Below are 22,572 nucleotides of genomic sequence, written 5' to 3'. Positions count from 1 at the left end.
TAGTTAGCTGGACATTTCACTCGTAAAAAACCAATGAAATTCCCCCGTTATAGTTAGTGCAGGCAGCTATAACTCACGCGACCGCAATCCTCTGCTGATGACGTCAGATATTACATCACTGTATTTAGACACGTATTTACCCATGTCTTCTTCCATTAATCTTTAGCTATACATATATTACAAATATTTATTTTTCATAAAGACACATATGTCATCAGTGATGTAATATCTGACGTCATCAGCAGAGGATTGCGGTCACGTGAGTTATAGTTGCCTGCACTAACTATAACGGGGGAATTTCATTGGTTTTTTACGAGTGAAATGTCCAGCTAACTATAACATGTGTGAAACCTATGGTTTTTTAAGTGAACTTGCAAGGTTTTTTAAATGCTAATTCGTAACTATAACGTGCATGAAACCGATGGTTTTTTCAGTGAATTTGTACATTTTTTTAAATGCTAAGGTATATATATATATTTTTTTTTTCAGGTTTTTCACCGTGCGCGCACCGTGAAATTTTTTTGTTTTTAAAAATCGCGAGGTGCGCGCACCGTGCGCGCGCTGTGGGTGCAAGGTGCGCTTCGCGCACCGAGCACCCACGGTTCGCAGTGCGTGCCGTGCGCGCGCGGTGCGTGCACCTCGCGATTTAAAAAAAAAAAATAATTGTTTTTTTCTCCCTTGGGGGTCCTTCTGTGACCCCCTGACCAAGGCTAGGGGGTCAGGAACTGTCCACTCTGCCCCCTTTTCACGTTCTCCACCTTTTTTTTTCACCCCCTCAGACTGCGAGAGACAAAATGGCGGCCGACACTTCCTGGTTTCGACCGATTCGAATATTTACCGACATCTAAAAACCAATCAGAATTGCGCTCGCGCACGGCAGGGTGCGCGCACAGTGCGCCCACGGTGCGCGCGTATAGATATTAATATGCTTTTAAATGCTATTTTTTCAGGAAATACTGAACAGATTTACACCAGACCTGCAAAAGGCACTTCCTTGACCTTATGGCTACCTCTCTGCCAAATTTCACGTAATTCTGTTCAGCCGTTCGGGCTGTAGCTGCGACTAAAGGTTCTATGGAAAAATGCATGGGGAAAACGCGTTTTGGGACCCCCTTTTTTCTCGGCCCCCGCTTGACGAATCACCCCGAGACTTTCAGGGTAGGAGCTGAGCGGAGCGCCCCATTAGTTTTGAAAATTTCGCGAGGATTCGTCAACCGGCGCCAAAGTTATTCAAAATAGAATTTTGAGATTTCCTATGGAAACTAGGTTGTAACTATAACTATCTACTGGCGACCGCCAGTAGATAATATATATATATATATATATATATATATATATATATATATATATATATATATATATATATATATATATATTTATTATATATTTATATTTAGTATACTATGTATACATGTGAAAATGTGTCAGTCCACCTGTTTCTCTCAGTGGCATGGAAAAAAAGGGTGGAACTGACATCAGCACGCCGACGAGGTCCTCTTATGGCTCCTATGACATCATACAGTGTCGCGAGCGGAGCCATGCTATTATGACATCGTCATCGATGCGGCAGAGCTAGGAAAGAATTTCCGCTGAATGCTGGCGCAGGGGATATTCACCTAAGTGTTCAGGCTAGTCCTTTGGGAGCATCTGTTTATGTTGCCACTCCAGAAACCGAAACCAGTGATCCGAGGGCAGAGGCCCTGCAGATGGCACATGAGGTGGGGAGCACAGTCGTGTGCATCGGCGGGGCAGCGAAGTGACAAGCACCACTACCCACAGAAAAGGTAACAATGGCACTGATTAACACAGGATCTTCTCTTTGTATCTGGAAGGAACAACAAGGTTAAAATGCCCTAGTTCCAAAATGTAGAATTAGTGCTACAACGGTCTTTAAGAGGACCTGCGATGGATGCCGCTTCTGCCTTCCGTACACTGGAGGCGGCACATGGATCACGCGGTACGGTCATACTAAGGTGGGACGCACACTCGTTGACCTTTCATGGCACTGCTCCACACGTCGGTGACAACGCTTTCCATTAGCTGTGTTTTCTGATGATGTCGCGCCGGCCCCGTCCAACAGCAGAACCCCTTTAGATCCAAACAGACTCTCCCATTCTCTCACCGGAAGTGAAACCAGGTCACACGGACACTTTCACAATACAACAGGCGGGAATGCACTTTTCGGTAAAGAAAACACATTCCTTCCTCCTAATTTATCAAATAAACGACTCACTGCAGAACAGGGGCCAGCTTCGATCGGTAAATAGCCGTTACAACGACTTTTTTACTTCGCGATACCATTACAACGCATGCATTACCACGCATGCATTGTACATCGCAAAGTCATTACTACGCATTTGTTTAGAACGCATGGTCACTTACCACGCATGCCTTTACAATGAATTTTGCTGTAAAGGTATGTACAGTAAATGACCATGAGTTCTAAAAAAAATGTAGACGATCCACGTCGCTGTAAGGAAACAGAGGCTGTTCCGTTTCCTCACAATGATGTGCACCGCCCCTCAGAGACGACATGAAGCAGGAACCACAAGGAGAGAGGAACCACGAGGAGTGAGGTAAGGGGGATTGGGCATGGGGTGGGGGTTACTTTTCTAGGGTTTGGGGTAGTGCAGTGGTGTTTGTCTAGTGTAGGGGGTCATGCTGGGGGTAGTGTTTTAGGGTTTAGGCTAGTGCAGTGGTGTTTGTGTAGTGTAGGGGGTCGTGCTGGTGGTAGTGTTTTAGGGTAGTGCAGTGATGTTTGTGTAGTGTAGGGGGTCAAGCTTGAGGTCGATTTAGGGTTTAGGGTAGAGCAGTGGTGTTTGTGTAGTGTAGGGGGTCGTGTTGGGGGTAGTGTTTTAGGGTTTAGGGCAGTGCAGTGGTGTTTGTGCAGTGTAGGGGGTCGTGCTGGGGGTAGTGTTTAGGGTTCAGGTTAGTGCAGTGGTGTTTGGGTAGTGTAGAGGGTCGTGCTGGGGGTAGTGTTTTAGGGTTTAGGGTAGTGCAGTGGTGTTTGGGTAGTGTAGGGAGTCATACTGGGGTAGTGTTTTAGGGTTTAGGGTAGTGCATTGGTGTTTGTGTAGTGAAGGGGGTCGTGCTGGGGGTAGTGTCGTGCTGGGGTAGTGTTTTAGGGATTAGGGCAGTGCAGTGGTGTTTGGGTAGTGTAGGGGTCGTGCTGGGGTAGTGCTTTAGGATTTTGGGCAGTGCAGTGGTGTTCAGGCAGTATAGGGGGTCGTGCTGGGGGTGGTGTTTTAGGTTTAGGGCAGTGGTGTTAGGGCAGTGTAGGGGGTCGTGCTGGGGAGGTGTTTTAGGGTTTAGTGCAGTGGTTTTCGGGCAGTGTAGGGGGTCATGCTGGGGGTGATATTTTAGGGTTTAGGGCAGTGCAGTGGTGTTCGGGCAGTGTAGAGGGTCATGCAGGGGGTGGTGTTTCAGGGTGTAGGGCAGTGCAGTGGTGTTCTGGCAGTGTAGGGGGTCTTGCTGGGGGTGGTGTTTCAGGGTTTAGGGCACTGCAGTGGTGTTCGAATGGTGTTCGGACAGTGTAGGGGGTCATGCTGGGGATGGTGTTTCAGGGTTAAGGGCAGTGCAGTGGTGTTCGGGCAGTGTAGGGGTCGTGCTGGGGCTGGTGTTTCAGGGTTTAGGGCAGATCAGTGGGTTCGGGCAGTGTAGGGGTTGTGCTGGGGCTGGTGTTTCAGGGTTTAGGGCAGAGTAGTGGTGTTCGGGCAGAGTAGGGGGTCGTGCTGGGGGTGGTGTTTCAGGGTTTAGGGCTGAGCAGTGGTGTTCGGGCAGTGTAGGGGGTCATGCTGGGGGTGGGACTTTCAGGGTATAGGGTAGTGCAGTGGTGTTTGGGCAGTGTAGGGGGTCGTGCAGGGGGTGGTGTTTCAGGGTTTAGGGCAGGGCAGTGGTGTTCGGACAGTGTAGGGGGTCTTGCAGGGGATGGTGTTTCAGGGTTTAGGGCAGTGGTGTTCGGGCAGTGTAGGGGGTCTTGCTTGGGCTGGTGTTTCAGGGTTTAGGACAGTACAGTGGTGTTCGGGCAGTGTAGGGGGTCGTGCTGGGGGTGGTGTTCCAGGGTTTAGGGCAGTGCAGTGGTGTTCGGGCAGTGTAGGGGGTCGTGCTGGGGCTGGTGTTTCAGGGTTTAAGTCAGTGCAGTGGTGTTCGGGCAGTGTAGGGGGTCATGCTGGGGCTGGTGTTTCAGGGTTTAGGGTAGTGCATTGGTGTTCGGGCAGTGTAGGGGGTTGTGCTGGGGCTGGTGTTTTAGGGTTTAGGGTAGTGCAGTGGTGTTTGGGTAGTGTAGGGGGTCATACTGGCATAGTGTTTTAGGGTTTAGGGTAATGCATTGGTGTTTGTGTAGTGAAGGGGGTCGTGCTGTGGGTAGTGTTGTGCTGGGGTAGTGTTTTAGGGTTTAAGGCAGTGCAGTGGTGTTTGGGTAGTGTAGGGGGTCATGCTGGGGTGGTGTTTTAGGGTTTAGGGCAGTGCAGTGGTGTTCGGGCAGTGTAGGGGGTCGTGCTGGGGGTGATATTTTAGGGTTTGTGGCCGTGCAGTGGTGTTCAGGCAGTGTAGAGGGTTGTGCAGGGGGTGGTGTTTCAGGGTGTAGGGCAGTGCAGTGGTGTTCGGGCAGTGTAGGGGGTCTTGCTGGGGGTGTTGTTTCAGGGTTTAGGGCAGTGGTGTTCGGGCAGTGTAGGGGGTCTTGCTGGGGGTGGTGTTTCGGGGTTTAGGGCAGTGCAGTGGTGTTTGGGCAGTGTAGGGGGGCTTGCGGGGGTGGTGTTTCAGGGTTTAGGGCACTGCAGTGGTGTTTGAGTGGTGTTCGGGCAGTGTAGGGGGTCATGCTGGGGGTGGTGTTTCAGGGTTAAGGGCAGTGCAGTGGTGTTTGGGCAGTGGAGGGGGTCGTGCTGGGGCTGGTGTTTCAGGGTTTAGGACAGTGCAGTGTTGTTCGGGCAGTGTAGGGGGTCGTGCTGGGGCTGGTGTTTCAGGGTTTAGGGCAATGCAGTGGTGTTCAGGCAGTGTAGAGGGTCGTGCAGGGGGTGGTGTTTCAGGGTGTAGGGCAGTGCAGTGGTGTTCGGGCAGTGTAGGGGGTCTTGCTGGGGGTGGTGTTTCAGGGTTTAGAGCAGTGGTGTTCGGGCAGTGTAGGGGGTCTTGCTGGGGGTGTTTTTTCAGGGTTTAGGGCAGTGCAGTGGTGTTCCGGCAGTGTAGGGGGTCATGCAGGGGGTGGTGTTTCAGGGTTAAGGGCAGTGCAGTGGTGTTCGGGCAGTGGAGGGGGTCATGCTGGGGCTGGTGTTTCAGGGTTTAGGACAGTGCAGTGTTGTTCGGGCAGTGTAGGGGGTCGTGCTGGGGCTGGTGTTTCAGGGTTTAGGGCAATGCAGTGGTGTTCAGGCAGTGTAGAGGGTCGTGCAGGGGGTGGTGTTTCAGGGTTCAGGGCAGTGCAGTGGTGTTCGGGCAGTGTAGGGGTCGTGCTGGGGCTGGTGTTTCAGGGTTTAGGGCAGTGGTGTTCGGGCAGTGTAGGGGGTCTTGCAGGGGGTGGTGTTTCAGGGTTTAGGGCAGTGGTGTTCGGGCAGTTTAGGGGGTCTTGCTGGGGGTGGTGTTTCAGGGTTTAGTGCAGTGCAGTGGTGTTCGGGCAGTGTAGGGGGTCGTGCTGGTGTTTCAGGGTTTAGGGCAGTGCAGTGGTGTTCGGGCAGTGTAGGGGGTCGTGCTGGGGCTGGTGTTTCAGGGTTTAGGGCAGTGTAGGGGTCGTGCTGGGCAGTGGTGTTCGGGCAGTTTAGGGGGTCTTGCTGGGGGTGTTGTTTCAGGGTTTAGTGCAGTGCAGTGGTGTTCGGGCAGTGTAGGGGGTCGTGCTGGTCTTTCAGGGTTTGGGGCAGTGCAGTGGTGTTCGGGCAGTGTAGGGGGTCATGCTGGGGCTGGTGCTTCAGGGTTTAGGGCAGTGTACGGGGTCGTGCTGGGGCTGGTGCTTCAGGCTTTAGGGCAGTGTAGGGGGTCATGCTGGGGGTTGTGTTTCAGAGTTTAGGGCAGTGCAGTGGTGTTCGTGCAGTGAAGGGGGTAGTGCTGGGGTAGTTTTTTAGGGTTTAGGGCAGTGCAGTGGTGTTCGTGTAGTGTGCAGCGCATGTGCTGCATCGCTAGGTAAGACCTAAAACGCATTGAACTAAGATGGGTGCCAACACTTCCTGGATTGAAGTGTTGGCAGCCAATTAGAGCCAAGCTTGTGCTCGTGGTCCCACCCAGATATATAAAGGGTTTTTTTCCTTTAATATCTCAAACTACTGAACGGATTTACACCATTTAAAATAAAGGGCGCTTTCTGAACCAAGCACTACCTTTTTGCCAAATTTGGTGTAATTCCGTTCAGCAGTTTTGGCTGTAACCGTGTTTTAAGTTTCCTATGGGAAAAATTATTTTCCGACCTCTATTTTTTGAATTTCTCAGAAACTGCTGAACGGATTTACACCATATAAAAAAAAGTCTCTTTCTGAACCAAGGGCTACCTTTTTGCCAAATTTGGTGTAATTCCATTCAGCAGTTCGGGCTGTAGTAGTGTCTAAAATTTCCTATGGGAGTTAACATGGAGAAAACACGTTTTGGGACTCCCCTTTTTTCTTGGCACACGCTTGGCGAATCACCCCGAAACTTTCAGGATAGGAACTGACCGGAGCGAGACCAACGTTTTGAAAATTTCGCGAAGATTCGTCAACCGGCGCCCAAGTTAATGGGAAAAGAAAAACGCTTTTTGAATAGAAACAAGGTCCTAACTATAACTATCTACTGCCGATCGCCAGTAGGTAGTTATATTTAGGACCCATTTTCCATAGGAAATCCGCAACATTCTATTTGGAATAACTTTGGCGCCCGTTGACGAATCTTTGCGAAATTTTCAAAACTTTTGGCCAGCTCCAGTCCGCTCCTATCCAGAAAGTCTCGGGGTGATTCGTCAAGCGGGGGCTGAGAAAAAAGGGGGGTCCCAAAATGTGTTTTCCCCATGCAATTTCCCATAGGACCTTTAGCCGCGGCTACAGCCCGAACTGCTGAACGGAATTACACCAAATTTGGCAAAGAGGTAGTCCTCAGTTCAGACTCGTGCCTTTTGCTTAAATGGTGTAAATCCGTTGAGTAGTTCCTGAGAAAATTACATTTAAAAGTACATATATATCTTTGACCTTGGAATATCCACGCACCCTATGCGCACCCAGCGCACACCCTGCCGTGCACTAGCTGCTTTCTAATTGGCTGTCAACACTCCAAATCAGGAAGTGTTGGCAGCCATCTTGTGCCTCGCGCGCATCCTCCCGTTTAAAAAAAATAATAATTAAGCGCGGACTCCCGCGCATGTTTGGTTTTTAGCCCCCGGGGGGCCAAATCCCGGGGGCAATGGTGAATTATGTAAAGGGGGGCCCGCAGGGGCCCCCCAGTCCCGGGGACCGCCACCACCAGGGCTTTTTTAAATTATGTACGGGGGGCTCTCGGGTCCCTCCAACCCCGGCGACCGCCACCCCCGGGGCTACTGAAAATTGGGTGTGGGGGGGCTCTGAGGACCCCCAGCCCCGGGGACTGCCACCCCCGTGACTTGAAACAAATGTCGGAGGGGGGCTGTGCTGTCCCCCTCCTGGAGCCTTGTACAGGCCCTGGGGCCAACTAGCCCACCAGGTACCTCCAGTATGCGCCAGGGAGCTGCGTTGCAGAGAGGTGTTCTGAGGCCATGCCCCTTTTTACACCTCTCTGCAATGCAGCTCTGTTGCGCTTACTGGAGGTAGCTGGTGTGCTAGTTGCACCCCAGGGACCCTCAGTATTCAAGGGGAGTTAATCCCCCAAATAAAAATGCGCCACGGGTTGTGTTTGCACAGTGGTGAAGGGAGGGGGCGGGGCCTGAGTTCACATGTGTGCAAACACACCCTGTGGTGCGGTTTAAGTTGGGGAATTAATTCCTTGTCAATACTGAGGGTCCCTGGGGGCCAACTGGCCCACCAGGTACCTAAAATATTCCTAAAAAATAAGCAGGACTACGAATTCAGATTTACTCACCTGTTATCAGGAGAGACCGCAGTGGTGCATCTTTTAGCCCAGCGCTGACCCTGAAAAGTAATTCTAACCGTACTTACCAGTAACTTATATTTACTTCCATAAGAATCCATTGTCTGGTTTTCAGCAGAAAAGTTTTTAAGTGTCTATTTTCACAAACTAAAAATATTTCTTAAAATCGCCTGTATGACTTAAACGCATTCTTTCAACTGTTTACAGGAGATGCACCAGTGCTGGATCCAGGATCCACCACTGAGTAAGAAAAAGTGACGATAACACTACTTACCTGCTAAGTGAATTTCCTGGCTTAGGATGACATTGGTAATTCTATGTGAAAAAGGGTCAACTTTTAAAATACAATAATAATAAAAATCAATACTGTAACCAAAACGCTTTTACTTTAAAAAATAAAATATCTAAAAATAAATAGTTTAAAAAAATGTAGTAAATCAGTATAAAAAAAATCAATATAACAATAAATTTTAAAATTATCATTTACAAAACCTTTGAAATTCACTGAAAAAACATAGGTTTCAGGCACGTTATAGTTAGGAATCAGCATTTAATAAACCTTAGAAATTCACTGAAAAAACCATAGGTTTCAGGCACGTTATAGTTAGGAATTAGCATTTAAAAAACCTTAGAAATTCACTGAAAAAACCATAGGTTTCAGGTGCGTTATAGTTAGTTGGACATTTTTCTCGTACAAAACCATAGAAATTCCCCCGTTATAGTTAGTTCAGCTAAATATAACTCGCGCGCCCGCAATGCACTGCTGATGACGTAACATATTACATCACTCATGACATGGTCAGTGATATCACTGATGACATCTCAAATGACATCACTGATGACATCATCCGCGTGGGCGGAGCGGCCGCAACGGCCGCAGCATGACAAAACCACTCTGTCATGAGCACACGGCGCCCGTGGCTCATGACGGAGTGGTTCCGTCATGAGCAGGCAAGGGGTTAATGTCTACATTTGGCAAAGCAAGGTCTTTCACAATACCTCTTTTTTCTGCGTACTTTTCACTCCAGAAGACATAGCTATGACCTACAATCCACACTCTGAACATCTTTCAAGGAGATCTGGATGCACTCAGAAGGTGTCTTTCAGTAGAATGGCAATATGAAAAGAAAGGTAGTTGTAAAATGGAGGCTTACATACTTTTTTTTAAATAAAAAGAACTCATTGGCTGTTTCAGACCATTCAACACTAAAAACTAGGCTGTATGTTTACATTTTTAAAAGCATGTTTTGTATTGGTTCAGAAAAATGTGTTCCCACAGAACATTACTTTGGATTTGCTGTTAGGTTTGAAAAGTCAAGCACTCTTGCTCTTTGGATTAGAAACATTGTGTGCTGAACTTCTGACCTCTCTGCTCACACCAGTGTTCCATGACCTGTTGCTATGGTAGCAGGCAGAAGTCATGTTGGGGTTAGGGATCATTTGGAAAGGGTTGAAATTTGCAACCAATAGTAATGTGTGTTTCCATTTTAAAAAATGTGGGAAGCACTGTGATTTGAAGTTAACATGTATATGTGAAAAAAGAGAGGGAAAGATTGCCATTTACTGGTTCTGCTGAGAGGTGTACAGTTCAGAGATTCTGGCTCTGATAATCTGCAGTGTGAGTGCCACATTTCTTTCTCAACTAACTACTTTTAAAGGTGAGTTATGAATTTGAGAGGGGATGTATGTGGTGCATTTTGATATAAAAAATATACATGTGATTCTTGTTTTAAAGTTGTGTTTTACATTTTGGGGCAGATTTATGAGCCCCTTGCGCCACTTTTGCGTCACTTTTAACATGGGAAAAGTGACGCAAAAGTGGCGCAAGGGGCTCATAAATCTGCCCCTTTATGTTTTGGAAGATATTTAACTGCCTTGAACTTGTAAGATATTATGGAGTATGTCTTCACCATAAGTTAAGGTGTACTGGTATCACCCAGGAATACTGTTTTCTGCCTAGAATCACACCATGAGTCTGTGTGCACAAAGGAATTGTTGTCAGAGATTTAATTTGTGGTGGTCTGGTTCTGTAAGACTTGCATTCGTAGGAAAGGGGTAGCTTGTTTTCTTGAAGTGTGATGGCTAGCATTCAGCACAAATCAATATCTCACAAATGAGAGGCAAATGCTAACACATTTGAAATCAACATGGTAGATTTTCCTTCCACTCCTGCAATGGGTGAGGTAGTTCCTACATGCTACAAACTCCAATTAAAACTTACCACACATGTACTCTTACATACATCTGTGCAGTCTTCATGCAGTTGTGCAAGTGTCCATGCAGATCTCTCTTGCACCTGACAATACACAGTCTCCAGAAGTATGCTCTTAGCACACAGGCAGCTGCTTCTCTTGCACTCCCATGCTAAGTATTGAGCACTGTATGGTATTTTATATAGTAGTGTGTAACGCTACCACATTCAACATCACCAAGGCTCATTTCCTTTGCTCTAGTCTAATCACTCACCCAGGTTCCACATGCTCATGCTCTCAAGTAGCTGTTAGGACATGTGCTCTTTTCTGGCTCTCTAAACTATAAGGAAAATGTGTCAGGCTGTTACAGTAATTATCACTTGCAAAACCACAGTACTAAATGTGCTTTGAATTTGCCAATCAAATATCCTTTTCTGCCTAGAATCACACCATGAGTCTGTGTGCACAAAGGAATTGTTGTCAGAGATTTAATTCGTGGTGGTCTGGTTCTGTAAGACTTGCATTCGTAGGAAAGGGGCAGCTTGTTTTCTTGAACTGTGATGGCTAGCATTCAGCACAAACCAATATGTCACAAATGAGAGGCAAATGCTAACACATTTGAAATCAACATGGTAGATTTTCCTTCCACTCCTGCAATGGGTGAGGTAGTTCCTACATGTTACAAACTCCAATTAAAACTTACCACACATGTACTCTTACATACATCTGTGCAGTCTTCATGCAGTTGTGCAAGTGTCCATGCAGATCTCTCTTGCACCTGACAATACACAGTCTCCAGAAGTACGCTCTTAGCACACAGGCAGCTGCTTCTCCTGCACATTCCCTGCTAAGTATTCAGCACTGTGCGGTATTTTAGTTAGTAGTGTGTAACGCTACCACATTCAACATCACCAAGGCTCATTTCCTTTGCTCTAGTCTAATCACTCACTCAGGTTCCACATGGTCATGGTCTCAAGTAGCTGTTAGGACATGTGCTCTTTTCTGCCTCTCTAAACTATAAGGAAAATGTGTCAGGCTGTTACAGTAATTATCACTTGAAAAACCACAGTAGTAAATGTGCTTTGAAATTGCCAATCAAATATCGTTTTCTGCCTAGAATCACACCATGAGTCTGTGTGCAGAAAGGAATTGTTGTCAGAGATTTAATTCGTGGTGGTCTGGTTCTGTAAGACTTGCATTCGTAGGAAAGGGGCAGCATGTTTTCTTGAACTGTGATGGCTAGCATTCAGCACAAATCAATATCTCACAAATGAGAGGCAAATGCTAACACATTTGAAAACAACAGGGTAGATTTTCCTTCCACTCCTGCAATGGGTGAGGTAGATCCTACATGTTCAAAACTCCAATTAACCCTTACCACACATGTACTCTTACATACATCTGTGCAGTCTTCATGCAGTTGTGCAAGTGTCTATGCAGATCTCTCTTGGACCTGACAATACACAGTCTCCAGAAGCACGCTCTTAGCACACAGGCAGCTGCTTCTCCTGCACTCCCATGCTAAGTAATCAGCACTGTGTGTTATTTTAGATCATAGTGTGTAACACTACCACATTCAACATCACCAAGGCTCATTTCCTTTGCTCTAGTCTAATCACTCACCCAGGTTCCACATGTTCATGGTCTCAAGTAGCTGTTAGGACATGTGCTCTTTTCTGCCTTTCTAAACTATCAGGAAAATGTGTCAGGCTGTTACAGTAATTATCACTTGCAAAACCACAGTAGTAAATGTGCTTTGAAATTGCCAATCAAATATCGTTTTCTGCCTAGAATCACACCATGAGTCTGTGTGCACAAAGGAATTGTTGTCAGACATTTAATTCGTGGTGGTCTGGTTCTGTAAGACTTGCATTCGTAGGAAAGGGGCAGCTTGTTTTCTTGAATTGTGATGGCTAGCATTCAGCACAAATCAATATCTCACAAATGAGAGGCAAATGCTAACACATTTGAAAACAACAGGGTAGATTTTCCTTACACTCCTGCAATGGGTGAGGTAGATCCTACATGTTCAAAACTCCAATTAACCCCTACCCCACATGTACTCTTACATACATCTGTGCAGTCTTCATGCAGTTGTGCAAGCGTCCATGCAGATCTCTCTTGCACCTGACAATACACAGTCTCCAGAAGCACGCTCTTAGCACACAGGCAGCTGCTTCTCCTGCACTCCCATGCTAAGTATTCAGCACTGTGTGGTATTTCAGATAGCAGTGAGTAACACTAACACAATCAATATCACTAAGGCTCATTTCCTTTGCTGTAGTCTAATCACTCACCCAGGTTACACATGCTCATTCTCTCAAGTAGCTGTTAGGACATGTGCTCTTTTCTGCCTCTCTAAACTATAAGGAAAATGTGTCAGGCTGTTACAGTAATTATCACTTGCAAAACCACAGTAGTAAATGTGCTTTGAAATTGCCAATCAAATATCGTTTTCTGCCTAGAATCACACCATGAGTCTGTGTGCACAAAGGAATTGTTGTCAGAGATTTAATTTGTGATGGTCTGGTTCTGTAAGACTTGCATTCGCAGGAAAGGGGCAGCTTGTTTTCTTGAACTGTGATGGCTAGCATTCAGCACAAATCAATATCTCACAAATGAGAGGCAAATGCTAACACATTTGAAATCAACATGGTAGATTTTCCTTCCACTCCTGCCATGGGTGAGGTAGTTCCTACATGTTACAAACTCCAATTAAAACTTACCACACATGTACTCTTACTTACATCTGTGCAGTCTTCATGCAGTTGTGCAAGCGTCCATGCAGATCTCTCTTGCACCTGACAATACACAGTCTCCAGAAGCACGCTCTTAGCACACAGGCAGCTGATTTTCCTGCACTCCCATGCTTACTATTCAGCACTGTGTGGTATTTCAGATAGCAGTGTGTAACACTAACACATTCAAAGTCACCAAGGCTCATTTCCTTTGCTCTAGTCTAATCACTCACCCAGGTTCCACATGCTCATGGTCTCAAGTAGCTGGTAGGACATGTGCTCTTTTCTGCTTCTCTAAACTATAAGGAAAATGTGTCAGGCTGTTACAGTAATTATCACTTGCTCTACCACAGTAGTAAATGTGCTTTGAAATTGCCAATCAAATATCATTTTCTGCCTAGAATCACACCATGAGTCTGTGTGCACACAGGAATTGTTGTCAGAGATTTAATTTGTGTTGCTGTGCTTCTGTAAGACTATCATTCGTAGGAAAGGGGCAGCTTGTTTTCTTGAACTGTGATGGTTAGCATACAGCACACATCACTATCTCACAGATGAAAGGCAAATGCAAACACATTTGAAAACAACAGGGTAGATTTTCCTTCCACTCCTGCCATGGGTGAGGTAGTTTCTATATGTTCAAACTCCAATTAACCCTTACCATACATGTACTCTTACATACATCTCTGCAGTCTTCATGCAGTTGTGCAAGCGTCCATGCAGATCTCTCTTGCACCTCACAATACACAGTCTCCAGAAACACACTCTTAGCACACAGGCAGCTGCTTCTCCTGCACTCCCATGCTTACTATTCAGCACTGTGTGGTATTTTAGATAGTGGTGTGTAACGTTACCACATTCAACATCACCAGGGTTCATTTCCTTTGCTCTAGTCTAATCACTCACCCAGGTTCCACATGCTCATGCTCTCAAGTAGCTGTTAGGACATGTGCTCTTTTCTGCCTCTCTAAACTATAAGGAAAATGTGTCAGTCTGTTACAGTAATTATCACTTGCAAAACCACAGTAGTAAATGTGCTTTGAAATTGCCAATCAAATATCGTTTTCTGCCTAGAATCACACCATGAGTCTGTGTGCACACAGGAATTGTTTTCAGCGATTTAATTTGTGTAGCTTTTATTGTGTAAGACTTGCAGTCATAGGAAAGGGACAGCTCATATGATAGGTTTTGAAAAGCTCATAAAAATATAGTAATATATTTAAATTACATAAAGGTATTTTTTTTTTAGTTTCTTTCAGGTATTGCTGAACAACACTGAAATAAATTAAAGATGCCTATAAAATCAAGAAAGAGAAAATAACAGCAACAACATCTATATTTGAAGACAACTGGACAACAAAAATTAGTTGAAGAACTTCATATTGGAAAAAAGAAAAAGCCTTCTGGTAAGCAGACTAAGGATTTTATAAAAAATATCCTCAAGCAAAGAAAAAATGTAAAAAATATATCCACTGGAAATAGTGTTTCAAGTAGAAAACAACAAGACAATCGACAGAATATACTAAATGCTAATGTACAATCAGAAGTAAGAAAGAATGACATAAAAGAAAAATAGATTTTAAAAACATTCGTAGAAAAATGTTTCAGAGAAGAGTGATGTTCAATTTGCTAACGGATGTGAAAAAATATAGGCAGAAAGCCACATTTTATAAGAAAAAGACACATATTGAATCAATTGTTGCAAAGGCTTTGGAATTAAAAAGAAAACTATTCATTTTAATTTTGAACAGGATCCGCACATTAGATAAATTAGTGAATGTAATGAAGTCAAAAAGCAAAAGAAAAAGAGAAGTGAAAAAAAAAACTTTTGTAAAGTGTTCTTAGGAGAATGGAAGCATAGTTCAAGTACTGAACCATTTTTTAATGAAGAGAGTTATCTTCAAAGTAATAGTTTGCTGCATGCAGTTGACACCAGTGGTCGAGCATATGAAGTTAAAGATGGTTGTGTAATGGAAAAGGAGAAAATGGTTTCAAGAAATGAGGAAGAAGTGTTAGCTGATGAGGTTATGGGGAGACGTCCTAAAGCCCCAGTGTACACTTGGAATTGTAGTAGTATTTGTACTGTACGACAGGAATCTCTTGATACATTTTGTGACTTTCTAAGAGAATATAGTAAAAAAAAAGTGTTAAACAGAAGATTAAGGTGCTTCAAAGACTAGATCCATGCAGAGTGAGAGAGAATACTGGTTTGCAAGGACATTCTCTGGCTTGTCTTTCTAGGAAAGTTTGTCAAAGTGTTTTTCACCATTTTAGGATGCTGGCAGTTCATCATACTGAAATGAGAAAGTTTGTGAGAAGATTGTATTTTGCTAAAAGTCCAGCACTAAAGTTACATGAGTTGAATAGTCCTCTGTTCCGAAGATCTGTATCAGATGTGAAGAAGGTTTGTGAGGATATTGAGTTTTGTTACTTTGGTCCAGAGCAAGAAAGTGCAGGAAATGACACAGTTATTGAAGAAAATGTGGAAGAGAATGTAGAACCCACTGTTAGTAAAACATTTGAAGATCAAATGACAAAATTTACTATAATCTCTAATGAAAGACCAAATATTACTTGTATTTGTTGCCGGAGAAGCCATTATAAAACTCAAACAAGGAATGTTGATCTCTAGAAAAAAAAGTGAAAAAGAAAATAATTCTAAGTGGAAGGATTTTGCTACATCTTTGTTTCTGGAAAATTGTTTTGAATTGGGTGAAGATCAGCGTATTTGTAAATACTGTTATAACAAGTTAGAAGAAAATAAAATGCCAGCTAGAGCTGTACATAATAATTTAGAATTGGTTGATATTCCTGCAGAACTTAGTGATTTAAATACGTATGAGTCTATACTCATTCAATGTGTCCATCCGTTTCAGACTATAGTTCGTATGGAGCCCAAAACAGGTAAATTACCTCCTTCAGATTTACAAAGAGGTTTAAAAGGAAGAGTTGTCTATTTGCCATTAGATTTGAAAACAAATATTGAAACAATTGATGCAGATAGTTTGGAAACTGAACCATTAGTTATTCTGGTTAATGGTGTACCTACAAAGAATAAGAACATTTGGCAGGAGCTGGTAGATGTACGAAAAGTACAAAGAGCAAATTTATATTTGAAAATAAATAATAAATGGTATGAACCAATTTATATGGATGAAGATGAAGAAGTTTTACTAGCAGACACAGGAATACCAACTGGGCAAATTGAAAAAGTGGATAAGTCAAAAGAAGAAGACATTTATGAACATTTCAGCATACATCCTCTTCATTCTAAAGAAGTTATGGGAAACACTATTGATCTGTTTCAGATGAAAAAAGCAAAAGGAACTCCCGTGAGTGTATGGGAGGAGAGCTTGGAAGCTCGTTGTTTTCCCCAGCTGTTTCCTACAGGAAAAGGTGGACGATATGATGAACGTCCAGTACAGATTCTTGCTTCTGAGTATCGGACTACAAGATTATATGCAGAAGATCCAAGATTTCGCCAAAGTATTCCTTATTTGTTCCATCTTTTATTTGAAAGTGACTTATCTGCACTATCTTATGCAGTAAATCACATTTTAAAAACTGGAGTACATCTAAATAATGTGTCTGCAAAGGATTTTCTGAACAAAGTGCAACAGCGAGATGATCATTTGGAATCTCAATTGATTAATCTGATGGCTTGTCAGCGTGGGACTAATGAATATTGGTACCGACGCCATGGAGAATTGAAATGTATGTTACGGAATTTAGGAACTCCTACATGGTTCCTTACCCTAAGCTGTGGTGAGTATGCTTGGGATGATTTACTGGATTTTCTTCGAGAGGCAAATTCAAATATTGAAAACATCCAATACAAGACAGCAGGAGAATTGTACTCATTGGATCCGGTTAATGTTTGCAGATATTTCAATCATAGATTTGAGGCTATGATGTCCTTCATCTGCAATAAAAAAAATCCACCTCTTGGAGAAGTTGTGGATTTCTTTTGGAGAAAAGAGTACCAAGCAAGAGGTGCTCCTTATATTCATATGCTGTTGCGGATCAAGGATGCCCCAAAATTTGGAACAGATTCTGATGATGCAGTTTTATCTTTCATTGAAGGATATGCAACATGTGCTATACCTAAAAGCACAGAATAAAAAAACTTAAAAGAGCAAGTTTTACGTTTCCAAAGTCATCGGTGTGGAAAATACTGTCAACGAAAGTACAAGAGTAAAGATAAATTCTACACAAAATGTCGATTTGGATTTCCACGACCTGTTCTTTCAAAAGGAAGAGTAAACAGTTTTATGTCAGCTGTGCGACATACTATTACAAGAAAATTGCCTAAAAATACCTACAACCTAAGAAGAAAAGAAGAGTCAAAATATATAAATGACTACAACCCACTCATTTTATCCATGTGGAATGCTTACATGGATATTCAGTATGTAGCTGACAATTCTATTGCTGTTGCTCGGTATGTCACATCTTACATCACTAAATCTGAGAAAACGGAATTGAAAGAAATGTGGGAAGAGATTTCTCACGAGAAGACTGTCAGTAAAAAGCTATACAGTTTCAGTTTAAAGATGTTATCGAGAAATTGGATCATACAAATGCTCAGATAGGTTATCATCTGCAAGTCTATACTCCAAATCCAGAAGAATAATTTGGGTAAGTTTAGGCCTTGCAGGAATGCGAAATCGGGTATTGAAATCTATTCGAGAAATTGAATATTTAGCAGAGTACGAACCAGAAAGTACAGACATTTTAAGAACAAACATGTTGGACACATATTACCCAAAGAGAAGTCATCATCTTGAGAACATGTGTCTCTATGAAGTGCTGCAGAACTACATTTTTAAACGGAATACCACAGAAGACATCATCAATGGAAAATATGAAGTCATTGGTGAGGAAGGATGTTTGGTAAAACAAACAAAAGGAAGTTTGATTAATCACAGAAAGCTGAGTTGCGACACTACTGACAAGAAAGAATTTTACCACTTAGCACTTTTACAGTTGTTTAAACCATGGCGTTCAGAGGATGAATTACTTGGACATTTTCAAAGCTATGAAGATTCCTTTAATGCATGCAAAGATACCATAGAATGCAGTACTTTCACAACTTATGTACAAATGTTAAATGAAGAAATTGAACAAGAAGCAACAATTGCAGCTGAAGTAGCTAGAGACAGTTCTCAAGACAGTCAAAGTTCTGGGACGCTCAGTCAAGATCCTCTAGGACAAACAATCTTAGAAAATGAAGCTGCAATAGCCATGACTGAAGTGGAAACAGCTATGAATCCAGCTCAGGAAGATTTAATAAACTTACCAAATTTGGAACAACAACTGAATGATGAACAACAACAAATTTATGAGGAAGTCACAAAACAAGTTGATCATGGATTACTACATGAAAATAAAGAGTGCTCATGCACATCATTTGAACCAATCAGAATGTATGTGAGTGGACAAGCTGGAACTGGAAAAAGTTTCTTAATTAAAGTATTTAGAAGCTACCTACAGAAAAAAACTGATTCAACTTTGTCTTGTGTTGTTACTGCTCCAACTGGGTTAGCAGCATATAACATAAAAGGAATTACCCTCCATCGTTTGCTAATGTTACCAGTAGAGCATGAGAACAAAATACAATACCACAAGCTAACAGGAGAAGCATGTTTTGAAGTTTCAAGAGTATTGAAAAAAATGAAAGTTCTCATTATTGATGAGGTAAGCATGGTATCAAACTTAATGCTTGCCTTTGTGCATTTAAGAATGCAGCAAATTCTAAAGACAAACTATGACGTGCTATTTGGAGGAAAACATGTTATAGTTTTTGGGGATCTACTGCAGCTCACTCCAGTTAAAGGACAACCAGTATTTCATACTCTTACACATGAAGACACGAAAAGGTCGTTAGGAACTATAGGTAATGTGAATATTTGGACATACTTTGAGTACAAAGAACTCATTACCAATATGCGGCAAACAAATGATGATGATTATGCAAGTATTCTCAAAGATATCAGAATTGGACTACTCACAGAACATGGCAGAAAAGCTTTACAGAGTCGATTGCTATGTAATTTGTTTCCAACAGAACAAATAGTTCCAGAGAAAATTTACAAGAAAATTGCTGGAAAAAATACTGTAATCTGCTTAATGCCAACACTACATGAATGCTCTATATTCAATCAAGAACTTTTGAAATTGGAAAATGAAGAGATTATAAAACTGGAAGCTGTGGATAAAATACAGCATGAAGGAATAACTATTATATTGACAAGCAAATTGACAACTTAATTGGATTCTCTAGAGAAAAACATATCAAAAACAGCTGGTTTAAAAAAGAATCTTTATGTATGTATGAACTGTCAAGTAATTTTAAGACGTAATTTGGATGTAGAAAAAGGTTTAGTGAATGGAGCTATGGGTAAAGTTGTGGGTTTTGTTAGCTACCAGAAAAAAGATGGAATTGAATTTTTAAAAATAAAATTTGATCAGATTGAAGAGGTTAAAGACATTAGTCATTGTTCAGTTCGTTTCTTGCTTGTGAAAGACTTATATGTACGTAGGAAGCAGTTTCCGTTTTCTCTAGCATATGCTGTAACTATTCACAAATCTCAAGGATTAACTGTAGATAGTGCTTTTGTAAACATTGGATCTAGTGTGTTTAAAGAAGGTATGGCATATGTTGCTTTGTCACGCGTGAAAAAAATATCTGGTTTATTCATGATAGACTTTAATGAGTCAAAAGTTAGTGCTGATGCAAACTGTGTAAAGGAATATAATAGATTAAGAAGAAGCTATGCTCCTCATTTAGGTCAGTATCCTGTGTTTGAAAAACGTGTTGTTTGTCGGAAAAGGAGAATTGAGAATATCTGTAATGAGGATGTACAGAAGAGTAAACAAATAGAGACTGATTTCATTGCAAGCAAAAAGAAAAAGGACAATGCTGAAGAGGTTGTTGGTTGTCATTTTGAAAATAGCTCTGGTGTCAACTGCTACGCTAATGTAGTGCTGAATGTTGTATTTTATCTTGAAAGTTTGAAAGAGCAGATAATACTAAATCATGAAAAAAGATGCTGTTCTCTGCTGAGTTTCCTTTATGAGAAGCTGAGTAATGATAAAATTAAAATAGAAAGTGCTTCTGATGTTAGAAATCTTTTAGATGTATGTTCTGGATGTACACAGTTTACTCAAAATGTCCAGCAAGATGCACAGGAATTCTTAATGTATATGCTTATGGTACTGGAATATGAAGGGGTAGAAATAGAAAATATGTTTGGTCTCTCTTATAAATGGGAACATAGTTGTGAAAACTGTTTGAACACTTGCAGCTCTAATGTTGATTCTGAAAGGTTCATATATTTAACATTACCAGAGAGTAAATCAGTGACTTTTAGTAAATTAGTTAAAGATGCAAATCACAACATGGAATGTTCTCAATGTAAATCAGAAATGTTAAAAATCGTTATTTTTACAGAAATATGGACAGTATGTAATTTTAATGATGCAACGTTGTAGAGCTGATGGAACAAAATTGGACACTTTAATAAAGAAGTTTACAGGAAATCAATTATCAATATCAGGAAAAACTTTTGTTGCAGTTGCAATAATTTTCCATGATGGACCTTCTATAACTTCTGGTCATTACACAGTTTATCTAAAATGTGAAAAAGGCTGGACACTGTGTAATGTTTCACAATTGATTTTCAAGCAACGTTTGCCTGCAGAATTACCAAATTCCTACTTAATTTTACTTAAACCAAAATTTTAGATACAAATTGCAGCATCTGAAGAAACCATTATTTTGATTTTATAGGATTACCATTGGAAATTTCACCAAAAAAGAATTTAAAAATTACCATTTGGCCTCATGGAAAGGTAACTGTTTCTATTGTGGACTTCTTTGACAAATATTATTTTGGTGTATGAGCTTAAGCAACAAGATTTACAGACGTTATTTATTGCAAATAGTTATTGTTCTTAGAAGATATTTTGAATATATATGTTACATTTCTATCAAGGTATGTTTTACTGAGGCTTTTTTTAAACAATCTTTCAGATTGTTAATTTTTTTGCCCGCTGTTAAGTGATGAATGCAATTGATTTCACAATTTGCAGTGAAATTCAATATATTCTGAAAACAGCAAAAAAAGGGCAAAAAAATACTTTGTTAAATATGAAAATATGTGTACTGTATTCTAAAATGTATTGTTAAATATTACTACTTTTTTTCTTTTTTTTCAGATCGAGAAAGAAAATTTTGGAAATGTAATCCTTTTTTCTAGCAATTAAAAAAAAACATTTATTTATGTTGGTCAGGTAAGTTTGAAATATCTGTATTTCTTACCCCTTCACTTTCATGCTCCCTTTTCTTCACTTCTCCCCACTCTGCTTTTCTCATTCCCCTTCTCTCTCTCTTCTTCCTTTACTGCTCTTTCGTAACGTCTCACTCCTTCTATACTACTCCCCTAGGTTTACTGCCTCCATCACTACTTTTTCAACCATGTATCTCTCCCTGTCTCCATGTGTCTCAGTCATTCTAACTGCCTCAGTTCCTTGCTCTCTGTCTCTGTTTCTGTCTCTCTCCCTTTGTCTGTCTTACCCTTAATTTGCTTAACATCTCTGGGGAAGATTAACAAGGCCCCTGCGCCACCACTACGTCACTTTTCATAACGTACTGGTGGCGCAGGGAGCTCCTCCATATTTACAAGGAGAGGAAAAGCCACCCTGCGTGACTTTTCCTCTCCTTGTAAATACAGCCCCTTCACATGCAGCACTGTGTGTTGAAGGGGCGTTCCATGGGTGTTGTTGTGGGTGTTCCCACGCAACACACAAAGAACTAGACACATCTCCAGGTTTACAAGAAATCGTAACTCTGGAGATGCGTGTGAATGCTACGCCACCCTAGAGGTGGTGTTGCGAGGCACAACGAGGAGAAATGTTTTTATTTCTCCTCGTTTTTTCCTCTTTTAGTGCGTCCTCCATTCTACAGCACGCATTGAAAGAGGAAAAAGCAAAAATTATAGGGTGCCGCACGTGTGCTGCTGTATCTTCCTCTCTATTAGCGGAATGCTGGTGTCCGCATAAGAGAGAAGAGCATTACACGAATTGCACCGTATATGCACCCTCTCAAACAGAGGGTGTATATCCAGAGGAACCGAAGAAGGTGAAGCTGCCGCCACAGATGAAGTGCTCTGCTGAGCTGCCGATGATGTACTCGGCTGAGCTGCTGCGGATGTGCTCGGCTGAGCTGCTGGAGGGTTTTCTCTAGCAGCTCGAGCATAAGCCACAGGATGTACATCTCTAACGTGCCTGATCATAGTGAAGATACTAAAAGAGTATTTCTTTTTAGGATCTCCACTTGATAAGACACGATCACAAAGAGTGCAGGTGACTTTGGGAGCATTCACTTTCTTCTGCCCCAGTGGAAATGTAAAAAATTGCCATATAAAAGAGTCTTTCTGTTTCCTCTGTCTCTGTCTCACAAGGGTCTCCTGCTCACTCCCAGAAGATGACTGCTGCTCTGCCATTCTGAAGTACTGAAGTACTAGAAAAGCTGCTCAGCTCCTTCTCCCAGGGAATCAGAAGTAATAATGAGGGGAGTGGGTGTGGTGTTGGAAGTTTCTGGAACTGAAACTACTATAAACCAATGAAAAGTGTTG

Source organism: Triturus cristatus, chromosome 1_1, assembly GCF_964204655.1.
Source record: "Triturus cristatus chromosome 1_1, aTriCri1.1, whole genome shotgun sequence".
Classification (NCBI taxonomy): Eukaryota; Metazoa; Chordata; class Amphibia; order Caudata; family Salamandridae; genus Triturus; species Triturus cristatus.
This window is presented reverse-complemented; position numbering follows the sequence as displayed.